This window comes from Peromyscus californicus, unplaced genomic scaffold (genome assembly GCF_007827085.1).
Source record: "Peromyscus californicus insignis strain IS unplaced genomic scaffold, ASM782708v3 Scaffold_21__1_contigs__length_65335640, whole genome shotgun sequence".
Classification (NCBI taxonomy): Eukaryota; Metazoa; Chordata; class Mammalia; order Rodentia; family Cricetidae; genus Peromyscus; species Peromyscus californicus.
Genome location: NW_026294514.1, coordinates 43,233,323 through 43,246,623, shown reverse-complemented (window position 1 = coordinate 43,246,623; position 13,301 = coordinate 43,233,323).

The window sequence follows — 13,301 nt, the reverse complement described above, 5'->3', positions numbered from 1 at the left end:
GTCGAATTCCTTGTTGGACTAATGACTTTTTTTATCACTAGGACAAAACACCCAGCAGAACGACTTAGGGAAATAATATATTTGGCTCATGGTTCAGAGATTCCCATCCACAGCCCTTGCTTCTCTTGTTCTCTTGATTCTGCCTCCATCGTGAGGCAGTGGAATGTGAGGAGGAGGCTGTTCACTTCATGGCAGACAGGAGCAGAAAGGGGCAGTAACTGGGAAGCAATATGGTAGGCAGGGCCCAGGGCAAGGTAGCAATGATCTAGTCCCTTTAACCACGCCTCATCTTCCATAGTTCCACCAACTTTCAATTTTTCAACCAATTCAAATTTTGAATCCATCAATGGATTAAAGCACTCTTACACCAAAGGCCCCACTATCAACTGTTTCTGAAAAGTCCTCATGGGCACACCTTTACAAAGCTCAGCCCAGTCCACTTGACAGTCAACATCATACCTACTGTTGAGAAGTTGTGGAAAGTTGTTGTAAGCCACAGTGCAGCACGTTGAATATTATTTGGGAGGAGAAAATGCTGGGGAGCCTGAGGGACTTCCCTCCTGGGACATCATAGGACACACGAGTAGTGTCTGGGACAGATCCAGGTTTTGAGAAGTCTGCAGGTGGTGTGATTCACATGGCCTCTTAATGAAAAAAAAAGACAGACAAACAAAAACAAAAAACAAGAGACCTTGATCCTATAGCAGTTTTACAAAACAACAAAAGCTCCTGTGAATTCGTTGCTAATACCTTACCTGTGGTCTCAGTAGCAGCATGTGCAAGGGAAAACATGAAGCTTAAATCTCATGGCCTTTGCAGTAAATATACCCCTGGAGATGACATTTCAGTGGGCGTCCAAGGTTGTCTCAAAAGTTGTCAGAAAAACAAAGAGAGGATTATCTTACTTGCAAAACTATTAGTGTTTGCAAGGACCAAAGACACAAAAATGGTGCATATCATAATGCTAATTACATGGAAGCCAGCGATGAGAGATGTCATAGACATTATCAAGATGTCATTTATGTGACAGGGATATAATACGACAGGGATCCTGATTCTATTTTGTTACCGTGTTCCATTTTACCAAGGAACAACATGACCAGACTTGTTTAAATGAGTGTCCTGGAATAGGATGAAGAAATTGCCTGAACACAGTGGTGACAGATAGCTCCTGAGTTTGGAATTGCTGAGTTGATGCTTCAGTGGATGAATTAGGTCTGTAGATTTCAATGTCAGAACAGGCTGACATTGTCTGTGTAGGACACTGAGAAGCCATGGAGAGGCATTGTGGTACTTTCAATGAAAATGGCTCATATGTTTGAATGCTTGGTCTCCAGTTGGTGGAACTGTTTTGGGAAGGATTAGGAGGTGTGGCCTTGTTGGAGAAGGTGTGTCACTTGGTGCGGGGGGGGGGGGGGGGGGGGGGGGGGGGTGCTCTGAGCTTTCACACCAGGGCCAGTCTCTCTGTCTTACCATTTGAGCTATAAGCAAGCCTTCAGTTAAATGCTTTCTTTTATAAGTTGCTTTGGACGTGTTTTCTCTTCACAGCAAAGGACAGTGACTAAGATAGCCATACCACATCCTATGGACACACACACCAGAGGATCCCAGGAACAACCCTATGTCTCCCTCTGGTGCCATCTCTCTCCTTGGAGCCATGATTCAATATTCACTCATCCAATAGTTTCAACAACACTACTGAACGTAAGCATCACAGTTAATGAGAATCAAATATAAATGATATATAAATGTTAACTATTCATTTTTACTAGTGCATAGATAAGAATACTATTGTCTGTTATCATACGTATGTATTATTGAAGGTGGAAAGAAACAAAATTTGCTTTGAACTTTAGAGATATTAAGAACGCTTTTCTATTCTGCTCTGGATATTACTGTGACACTCAGTAGTTCCAAGGATCTTCCATTTTCAGTTTACGAAGTTTCAGTTAGTTTTGCTCAATTGCAGTCCAAAGTTATTAGGTGGAAAATTCCAGAAGTAAACAACTCAAAAGTTTTAAACCTTTATCACAATAGAAGTGTACGATAATGACAACTGTTGTATTACTTGCTATTCTTCATCTCCTCCGGTGCTTGGTTGATAAAGAAATTTTGTCATGGTGTTCTAGGGTAAAGCATGACACTACTGTTAGCAGTGTCTGAAGTTGCAGGTGTGCCTGGAGTGCTGGGGTGTGTCCTGGAGGGATAAAGGGCACTGTAATACATTTACCATCATCAGACATCCAGGAAGAGGGAGCAGAGGCTTCCTAAACCTCAAAAGGGGGCAGCGAGGAAGTCACCCTCAGCACTGCATGAATGCAGAAGGTGTATTTCCATCTCTGCTCTGGTCTCCTTTGAATGAACCTGGTTTGCTGGAGGATCCATGTTTGAATTTCCTCCCACCATTTCCAGATCCTGAAGTCATGGCTTCCTCACTCTAACACTGCAGGGCAGAGAGCATAGTCCCCTTTAGAGCTTTGGGAGAGACAAAGAAAGACCCTTGCCCGGATGCCATCCTTGGCAAGGTTTCTACTGCCTTCTGCTCCTGCCAGGGTGGCAGCCAGACATGACCCTCCAATCTTCAGAATGGCTTAGATAGATGCTTTCTGAGTTGGCTGGGCCTCGCCTCTGCTCCGGGACTGCTCTCTGTTCTAGGTAGCACTCCAGTGAATCTGCCAGTTCCTTGTAGCCAAGCAGACCACTTCCTTAGCTTTTCTTTTATATATATTTTTTTCATCTTCAGAGGTAGAGCCTTTCAAATAGACTCCTCTGAATCTGGGCAGGTGGCCAGCATATCGCAGCACAATGGGGAATAGTTGACAATTTCCTCGTGCTGAGTCAGCAAGGACAGGGGAGATGAAACATCCACACTCATCTTTAGGGTCCGAGGGACTGTTTTGGACTCGGTCTCTCAACACTGACTTCTTACATGTATTTCTAGTGTGGGAGGGTCAGCGCAGAGGTTTCTGATTTCTTTCTTTCTCTCCTTCCCCTTCCCTTTCTAGCCATTTTCCTTGCTCAACTCCATCCACTGTCTCTGTCTGTCTGTCTGTCTGCACCTCTCCCTCTCCTCTCTCTGTCTCTGTCTCTGTCTCTGTCTCTGTCTCTCTCTCTCTCTCTCTCTCTGTGTGTGTTTGTTTTGAGATAGAATCTTACTATACAACTAAAGTGGCCTTGAACTCATGATTCTTGTGAATCTCCTGCCTCAGCCTCCTAAGTGATGGACACCATGTCCAGCTTTCTGTTTTCTACAGTTGAAATAATCATAGAATAAACTTGAGTCTGTGGTTAAATTGTGGCTTAAAGGTTTACAGCTTTGATTTCACCTTGGAGTCTTCCTGTCCATCCTGACCCTTCGCTCAACCTTTGAGTGTTCATCTTCTTTGTTGTTTATAACTACCCAACAGATAAGCCTCACTGTCCCTTGACAGTGAGTTACGGCAGTGACCTTCACATTTACAGCCTTTTAGTTGCCTGTTTGTTATTTGTGTATTCTCTACTGTTTCATCACCCTGAAGGTGCTCCATCTCTGGGACCTTAAACTTGAATAACTGTAGACTGAAGTTTCTTGGTGCTGCCAGGTCCTGCCTGGGCAGCAGCCATTTTTATAAAGACACTCAGAAACTTTTATTAATTACAAACTGTTTGATCTATGGCTCAGGCTTATTGCTAACTAGCTCTGACATCTTAAACTAACCGATTTCTATTAATCTATATATTGCCACATGGTGTTACCACCAGTCTGCTGGCATCTTGTTCCTTGGGCAGCTGGATAGCATCTGCCCTGACTCTGCCCTTCTCTCTGTATCTCTGCTTAGATTTCCCACCTGCCTTTAAGCTGCCTTACCATAGGCCAAAGCAGCTTTATTTATTAACTAATGGGAGCCACACATATTCACAGCATAAAGACCATCCCACAGCAGATAATTTACTCAACTTATTTTCAGAAGCTAGTGGGAAGTCTACACTTGAACGTAAGGTCACTGGTTTCCGGCTTCCACTCTATGCCACTCGGAGCTGTGACTGACTTCTAGCTCAGAGAGACATATGCAGAAGAGCCACGTGCATCTTGTGAGAACTTTCCTCACAGAAATTCATTATTTTACTTCTCCCCATCTGCTGCGTGGAATAAAGGTATGGGGAGCCACAAGCTAAAAGCTCTCCTGGCAGCTACGGAACAAAGGGAACTTGGGTTTCTTCTGCTCACAAAGCTCCATAACAACCCTGCATCCTTGAGTTTCCATGAGGGAGAAATTCTCTATATTGAAGATTCAGTGGTTCTTCGGGTTTCCTGCCCCTTACAGTGGGTTTCCTGCCCCTTACAGCCAACCTCAACCCCAATATGTACAGCCTCACCCCACGCTAGATTTCCTTTCTCCATTGTTTGTGCGCCTTTGCCTTGGACCTCAAATCTGATTCTTCCAGATTTTCTCTGGGCATGGTTTCCCTCTTTGCCCAGCCTCCAGAGGCCCTGCAGCACTCATCATGAAGTGACTCAGAGCTCCCCAGGGGGCCCAGAAACTGCTTTGCTGTCCTGTCCCAAGTCTGTGTGTGGAGCAGCATTTGCAGATGGGATCCCCAGGGGAGACATTGCTTCTGTCTCTGCCACAGCCACAGCCCGGAGGATCAATTTGCCAGGATCGCTGACTGAAGAAAGAGCTGTGGACGAAGCAGAGCCCTCAGCTCCAGGAAGGGGCTGCAGCTAAGTACAGTGCCGTGCAGAGTCCTGGAAGGGACACTCACTGGACAAAGAGGCCCATGGACAGAGGAGGCCATTTTTGGGGTTGCACTAGCAGAAGAATGGGTGGGTCAGAGCCGATAGTACAAGCAGGGGCACTGTAGAGGTAGCAATGGACTCCTAGGCTCTATCTGCCCAGTCACACCAGCCAGGATGCACTACCACCTCCCTATGAGCAGTGACATGTGTCAATCATTTATTGATTCTGGTATGGATGCTGCACTGCAGGACTCTTTAATTTTGATGTAAGCCCAACAAATCTCCACAGATGGTCTTGATATCATCATAAAGTTTGGCTATAGGAAAAATTAATGAGAAATGCAGACCTAGAGGGGTCAAGCATGTCATCCTGAAGTGAGCCAAACTAGTTAATAAATATCCCCAAGAAAACGTCATCTTCCGGGATTTACTTCTGTCTGTTCTCTGTCACTCTGGGCCATAGCAAAAGGGACTGTCTTATTTGGGGGTTTCATTGCTGTGAAGAGACATCATGACCCAGCAACTATTATAAAGAAAACATCTAATTGGGGTGGCTTGCTTGCAGTTTCAGAGGCTCAGTCCATCATCATCATGGTGGAGAACATGGCGGCATGCAGGCAGATGTGGGGCCGGGGCTGAGAGCCCTACATCTTGACTCAGAGGCAACAGGAAGTCGACTGACACACGGGGTGGTATCCCAAAGGTATGAAACCTCAAAGCCCGCCCACACAGTGACCCACTTCCTCCAACAAGGCCACACCTCCTAATAGGGCCACTCCCTTTGGGAGCCATTTTCTTTCAAATCACCATAGGGACTTAGGCCCTTTCTCCCATGGGACTCCAGAATTCTTCAAGACAGAAACACAGTCATCCCTGTGTCCTGTAGACTAGAATGTGAGAGATAGTGTTTGTTGATGGACTACATGAAAGAATCCTGACTACAGACTGAACACTTCAAACTGATAAGAGACTTAAATGAGATGACTGAAGAAATGAGGCTACTCAGGCGTGGCGTGGATGCGAGATTCTCGGGGAAAGCCAGTGACTGTGCAGTCCAAAGTTGGAAGGGAAGTGGACTGTTGTTGCATGTGGGTTCCATGATGTTATTAGAGGCTCGAATGGGCTGCTCTTGTGGCTCACGCTCTTACACTAAGTGCATATGAGACAGAGCAAGTGAAATGGGTGATACACTCCTTCCCCGGAGATCTTGGTGCCACCGCACCCAGGAGCCATCCTGGCCACAGCTGATTGGCATGGGAAATCCAGTTGGCCAGAGGGACTCCCTCATGAACGGTCCTGGCTTCCTGCAGATAAGCATGATCCCTGAGGTCTCAGGTCTAATAAAGAGTTTCTAATGGCTTGAACCAGCGTCTGAATGGTCTTTTCGGGTAGATACCTCACAACAAAAACCACCACAGAGCCTGGCTGAGCGTCCATCTTCACAGACCCACTACAGTGCTGGGCCACAGCCCAAGGCCACACTGACAGAGTTTGCAACCACATGTGTGCTGGCATTTTCAAATTATATCCCCAAAACTCCCAGTGAGAGCAGATGCTATAGCAATGACAAGTTGTGCGATCTGGGGGTTGGTGACAACGTGGTAAGCTACATTAGAACGTGAATTTGCTTTCTTCTGATTTCTGCCATGTGCCTGGGCCACAGCATACCACCCAGCACAGGTATTTGCTGAATGGTTGATTACAGGACCCCTGTAGCCCCTGGTGTAGGCACCCTCTCTTTAGGATGGAAGGAGGTATCAGTTCCTAGGGACTCTGGCCGTGAACCCTTAGATGTCATCACATAAACAGGAAGACAAAACAAGATTCACTGTCTCATCAGAAGATGTCATCACTGAGCCCCCAGAGGACTCCCCTTCACCCCCTCACCCCTTCCTAGCTCCCCTTCCCCAGCCCTCAGTGACCACCACCCTGCATATCTCAGCTTCTGTGAAGATCCGTAGGTGAGCAAGATCACGTGGGTTTTGTCTTTCTGTGCCTGCCTCCTTTCACTTAGTGTGAGGTTTCCCAGGTTAATCCATGTTGTCAAAGGAGATAGGATCTCCTTTTTTATATCTTCCTTATATTGCAATACACTCTCCATGCTACAAAAAAAAAAAAAAATTAGAAATAAGAGTACTGGGCACATCTGGCAGTTTAGGGAGGGTCTGCATTTGCAAAAGCTCTGTTTGTGGCTCATAAAACTCTGTGTCTTAAGGGCTCAGAGTTCAGTGTGCCTGCAGAGACATGGTTCATCAATTCATGGTTCCCAAGTGGCTGGGAAGGCACCTCACCTTCCTTTCCCTGCCTGTGACACAGCATTATGCTGGTGGGAGCTGGAAATAGAAACCAACCTCTCCTGGCCAAGGTGCCTGCTGGGGCCGCCACCTGCCCTGACATGCACCCGGCACTTCCGCCCAGGGGAGAGTTGAGCTCTCACGTTGAACGCTGAAGCCAAGGTAGGGGTTCTGACGCACATGCCTCCTCACTGCGGTTTATCTCCCACTTAATGCAGCATGTAAACCCCATTTTACCTTTGCTGAAATGCCAGGATAATGTGATAATCAGTTTGCTGCTGCTGATGCTCGGAAGAGTGACGTCCACATCTGTGTTGCTAGGCAACAAGATGCTCTCCTTCCTGTGCATCACTGGGTGGCTCAGAGAATCACTGACTTCCCTGCCAGCAGCATCCTTGACACTAATGCTGTGCTGAGGAGCCTCCAGCTGGCTGTCTTGCCTTGACCAACAGGGATGCACTCGGCTGCCTGTCGGATCTCATGAGCAAGAGAGTTAATATGGATTGAATCTTGAAACTGGTCCTTGGCTACTTTATGGGTCACTGGTGTCCTCAGTACAGGGCACTGAATTTCATTTCTAAATGATCTGCTTGGTTCTGACTTCTCCCCTAAGTGGGTCATGGTAAATTTAGACAAGATCTTTTGAGGCTCTAAGAATTCAATTCAATTTGGAATTGACTTTTAAGGACATAACGTTCTCACGGGAAGATAGTCTCACCTTGTCATTTTGAGCTCTTGTGTTAACTAGCTACGGTCTGGGAATGGCCTCCTTCAAGTTCTCAGTGGTGCCAATAAGGCGAGAAGTGGCTGCTGATGCAGCCCCTTCCATGGCCAGGAAGCTGGAAACATTTCCTGGGCAGAAATCCAATCCCTCCGTGTCCTCTGAGACATTGGCACTGCCCGTGCAGGTGGTGAATTTGCCAACCCTGCGGCGCATCCATTACCCCCGCCGGGGAAAGTCTGCCTCAGCAAGGCTGTGGGGATCCAGAATTCCTATATGGAAACTGTTCAGGGGATTCATTCTAACTGAAGAGGGGTTAGGAAAGTTCTGGAAATAAATGGTTGCCTCACCGGAGTCTGTCCACAGCACCTGTGTTTACTCCCTGGGCCTTTTGCCTTCCCAGTTGCTGCTGTTCCTCCAGGAAGAACACACTTTGCTCCGATAACTCGGGTTCCTGTCACCTTTCAGAAGGTGAACTCTGACTTATAATCCTCCTAGCATAGCAGCAAAAAGCCGACATTCAGACCCAAATCTAGGAGGTATGGGATGAGAGCCAATGGGCTCAACACTTGGGTTTCCTGGGATGGACCCACCTAGCCGTACTCAGTCATGTTCTCTTTCCCAAAATCAGAGTTTCAACTTTCACACCAGGTGGGGTGAGTATGGCTGGGGACAGAATGATGATGACCCGGTGTTAGTGATGGAACACATGTTTTAAGTAAACAAAGGACAGCTGTGGTTCTGTGGAGGGTACAGGGTGCCCTGTCTTGTCCTAAGGGTATACACTCCTTTTGACATCCTTGGTCAGAGTGCGTGCCTTTAAGGCAGATGCTGCAGTTGGTGTCTGGAGGGTCCTTACCAGCATGTGGTACTAGTGAGAGACGGTGAGACCTTTAGGAGGTGAGACTCAGTGGGAAGAAGTTAGGACACCAGGGGTGAACTCTAGAAGGGGTTACAGGACCCAGGTCTTTCATACCAGCCACAATGTAGGTGAAGCTTGGCTGTATGCTCTTGCCACGATGCGCTGTGCTGCCACAGGCACAGAGTGATGAGGCCGAGCATGGACTAGAACCTCTGACATCATGAATCAAATAGACCTTTCTTCTGTGTGCACTGAATACCTTGGGTATTTCCATCTGTGACAGAAAGCTGACTGTGTGGAAGTGCTTTAGGCAACCCCCTCTCCATCACTGGCTCAGCAGATGTAAACACAGTAATATTGAGGCTGAGTGTGTGCGTTCTTCTCCATCAAATGTTCTAGGATTTAACAGGCTATGATCCCCTGAGAAATGGGCCCCACAGCAATTTAAAAAAAAAAAAAAAAAACCAGTCATCTGTAGCTATTGCTTTTCTGGGACAGCGAGAAACAGGATTTTGGTCAAATAGGTCGTTTAAGGCTTTTTTTTTTTGCCACCTTGACAAGAGATAAATCGAAGTCAATGGAAGTCAAGACAGGTCTTAGTGTATTCAGCTGCAGGAGCCAGGAAGACCCCAGATCCACACAGCAGCTTAAATGGGTCTCTTAGTGGGGCCAGTTCAACTACTAGGGACATGAGGGCATTGGTTGTCCCGTCTAGGAGGAGGAAGGGTTAGTTTGTTAGACTCAGAAACAACTCAGTGGTTAGTACAAACTAGATGTGTTAATATAAACTGACTCTGCCGATTGTAACTGGGTGTGCTGGCTAGTTTTATCTGACACACGCTAGAGTCACTAGAGAGGAGGGAGCCTCATTTGAAAAATGCCTCTATAAGATAGGGATGTAGGCAAGCCTGTAGGGAATTTTCTTAATTAGTGATCAATGTGGGAGGGCCCAGCCTATTGTGGGCAGTGCTATCCCTGGGCTGGTAGTCCTGGGTTCTATAAAAAAAAAAAAAAGCAGGCTGAGCAAGTCATGGGAAGCAAGCCAGCAAGTAGCCCTCCTCCATGCCCTCTGCATCAGTTCCTGCCTCCAGGTTCCTGTCCTGCCTAGGTTCCTGTCCTGACTTCCTTCAATGATGGAGTACAATGTGGAAGTGTAAGCCAAACAAACCCCCTCCTCCACCAGGTTGCTTGGGTCACGGTGTTCCATCACAGCAACAGTGACCCTGACTAGAACATTGGGTTACCTTGAGATAGCCAGAAGCGTTTCTGACCCTTAGTTCCTTCAGCTATGAAATTAGGAAAATTACCTTGATCCATAAGGTAACTGAGGGCCAGAGAGATGGCTCAGTGGTTAAGAGCATTTGCTGCTCTTACCAAGGACCCAAGTGTGGTTCCTAGTACCCACATAGTGGCTCGTAACCATCTATAAGTCCAGTCCCAGGAGATCTGATGCCCTCTTTTGACCTTCTCAGGCACTAGGCACAAACACAGTGCATATATACACTCAGGCCACACATGTACACATAAAATAAAAAAATGAGATAATTGAGAGAATTAAATGAAATGTTACTAATAGGCTATCAAGAAAGTGTCATACAGCGGGTCCTATACTATGTCATTGAGTGCTCACAGCTATCCTGCGAAGTCACTTCCCCATTTTGCAGAATGAGAAAAGAAAACTTTAGAGAGCATAAAAAAAAAAAAAAAAAAAAAACATTGATATGATGTGAAACTGCACCCATGTCTGCCAGACTCTGGACTCGTGAATCTGCTTATGAATGGAGCTCCCAACCATTGCTGAAAACAAAATCACCTGAAAGTTTTGTTTTTCTTTTTAAATTTCCAATGCTGAGGTGTCACCATGATCAGTTACATCTGAAGGTCTGGGGTATAGACAGTTGGGGACCCACGGGCTTAAGATACTCTCTACTGTTGGTTCTCAACCGCCGGTTCTTAGAATCACCAAGGGAAACATTTCCAAGATGGCAGTGACCACAGTCAGGAGCTTCTGAGGTATATCGTGTGGTCCTTAAGTCCAGTAGTGCCATGGTTGTGCTGTGATAGTGAAGTGAGCCCCAGGAGGTAGAGAAGCTAGTTGCCACCATTGAGTCTATGTATAAAACAAAGGCTTTGTTCGATGGGCGGTGATGGCGCATGCCTTTGAACCCAGCACTCGAGGGGCAGAGGCAGGTGGATCTCTGTGTGTTGGAGGCTAGTCTGGTCTACAGAGTGAGTTTCAGGACAGGCAGAGCTACATAATAGAGAGAACTTGTCTCAAAAAAAAAAAAAAGGCTTTGCTAAAGATGTTCCTGGAGTCCTTATGACCTGCATTTTGTCCTTAGGAGTGGTACTGTATTGTCTCCATTTGCCAGCTGGAGGGAGACATTTCCCCTGACTCAACAAGTGGGTGGAGGAGGCAGGACAGGCAAGGAACAGCCCCCTGAGGGTGTTAGTGCGAGCCTCCCACTGCACACACAGAGCTGGCTGACTTAGTGCCACATTCATCTATCCTCTTCCCAAAGGATCTAAAAACTTTCTTATTAGAGTCAAACAAATCAATTTAAAAAAAAAACCACAAAAATATTCTTTCCATTGCTTTAAATTCTCTTACCTTTTTTGATAATACCAAGTGGCATTTATGTATACATTGTGACAACTCTACCTTCCACCTGAGGGGACCGTGACTGTGGTCAGTTATACTGCCCTGGTGAGCAATCCCCAAATCTCAGTGGCTTAATGAGAAATCATGTTCCATTTTTTAAGGTGAATCTGGGGATGGAGGGCAGGCAACTGGGGACCTGGGCTGGTGTGGCGCTGGCACAATTGTTCGGGCAGAATAAAGAACCTAGTCAGTGCTGGCTCTTAGGTTTTCCAGAGCTAGGGGAAGCCTGCTGTCTCCCGGATACGGCGTGGTTGATGTAATCATGAACACACTGCAGCTATGGCTTCCCTCACAAGACCTGCACACTCATGAAGTAAGACACAGCAGTAAGAGGGGCACTAGTTGAGAAGGGATCTGTCGGAGTGGAAGGGGAAAGAGAGGGTAACAGGGTTAATATGCTCACAATACGTTCCCTACATGCATGAAGTTGTCAAAACTACAATAATCTTAAGATGTCCAGCATAAATGGACACACTCAGTGCTGCTCACATCTCATTGGCCAAGAGCTCTACCTACCTTAAAAGGAAGGGAGACTTAAGCCTGGCTCAGAGGGAGGGAAGAGGATGCTTATTGCCGCTGTAATGGCAAACCAACAAAATTAGTATGTAGATAGGATTTTTCTTAGCACTTCCCTGAGAGCCTGGGCAGCTGTCCACAGGATGGAATTCACAAGGATCCAGCAGTGGACTGTGGACACGACTGCCTGGGTCACCAGCTCACACTAGCAGTGAACTGGAAGAAGTTAGCACAGACTGATGGGGGGACATTCCCATGGAAATCCACGAAAAGTGACTCCTTCCACACAAAGCCAGTCCAAGCAGGTGCCAGGAGGGAGCAGACAAGTGTCTTGCCTGTAGGCCACTGCATGCTGCCAGCCACCCTAATAGATGGCAGGGTCCCAGCGGCATGACGGTGACCTTCACTTTCTGATTTCAGTTTTCTTTACAGTAAAGCTTACACAGGCTCGAATTTGATTAAAACGACAACAAAACAACCAACCACCACCAACAACAACCAAACGCAAACACTTTTCCAACCACCAAAAATAATTGATAATGATTTTGAACCTATCTTGAAAAAAATTCCAGAGAAGTGTGAGGTTTTTCTTTCTTCCCTCTGCCTGCCTGCCTGGAGAAACATTCTGTATCCTTCAACACTCTTGCCCAAACACGGCCTCCTAGACAGAACCAGTCCCTTTAGACGCTCACTCTATGCTTGCCTGCACTCTTACAGCACTCATCATGTTGCGCTACAACTTGTTTTTTTTTAAATCTAATCATTTATTTAACCCATGTACACAGTTCTCGCCATGATGCTCACTGTGTAACCAGCATCACTTTGTGCACGTGACCCACCTATGAGGCGGCTGCTGCTGTCTCTACTTGGCACATGAGATGCCCAGTCTCAGAGGAGCAGGTACTTTCAGTTCAGGAGAAAACACGGAGGCTGGAGTTGACCCAGAGAGATGGACTCTCTTGACTAGATCAGGAGCCTCGGGGAAAGAGGGCAGCCATCATGAGCTTAGTGTTCTCAAAGGTCTGGGTTAGGGCTTGGCATCGGGAACGGCTGTTAAGTGAACAGACCTGCTGATGTACGCTGATATCTAATCTTGGTTGTCAGGTTGACTCTATCTGGAATTAACTAAAACCCTAAGCAACTGGGCATGAAGTAAGGGATTTTCTTGGCTTGATTATTTGAGCGGGCAAGATCCACCCTAGAGCTGAGCCACACCTTGTGGTGGCAGTCCACATAAGGCCACAGAAAAAGGAAGCTTCCTCCTTCTGCTGCCTGCCTTCGCTCTTGCATGGTAAGCTCATCTATCCTGTTGCTGAAGCATCCCTTTGAGGGATGAGAACCTAATTCTTTGGGATTCCAATGTAGACTGAAGACCAGCAGTTCTCTAGGAATCCTCCAGGACTCCAGCTCCAGACTGGGCCAGCTGAGACATTCAGCCTGGTGGACTGAACAACTACTGCATTTTTACCCTTTTTATTGGGAGACAGCCTTTGTTGGATTAGCCGGGTCACAGCCTGTAGGCCACTCAA